This window comes from Salvelinus sp. IW2-2015, linkage group LG20 (assembly GCF_002910315.2).
Source record: "Salvelinus sp. IW2-2015 linkage group LG20, ASM291031v2, whole genome shotgun sequence".
NCBI classification, from domain to species: Eukaryota; Metazoa; Chordata; class Actinopteri; order Salmoniformes; family Salmonidae; genus Salvelinus; species Salvelinus sp. IW2-2015.
In genome coordinates this window covers 13,772,622-13,773,068 of record NC_036860.1, presented here as the reverse complement: position 1 = coordinate 13,773,068, position 447 = coordinate 13,772,622, and positions in this window count along the sequence as shown.

The following is a 447-nucleotide window of genomic DNA, read 5'->3' as shown; positions in this document are numbered from 1 at the left end:
GGTAAATTCATATGGCGCATTTCTCTAGTGATGTGAAGTTTGGCTCTTACTGAGAAATTAATCTTTAATCATTTTGTTTTTCAGTTTAATGCCCAGTTCCCCTACAGTAAACTATGAACTGAATACTAAAGTAGTAATGATTCTACAAGCATCTCGTTCACCATAAGGGGCTTATTGGAGCTGTCATATGGTTGCAAAGCTACTGAAATTACTGAACACTTTCATTTTGGTAATTAACAGGCAATCACACTTCGGTACTTTAACTGAAATTATTTTTCATGTGTCCATATAGTGCATGGGTTTCTAGTGGATATACCAGATGGATGAAGGGGAAAATAGCCAAATTTCTATTTCACCTTTAACCAGGTAGGCAAGTTGAGAACAAGTCCTCATTTACAATTGCGACCTGGCCAAGATAAAGCAAAGCAGTTCGACACACAACACAGT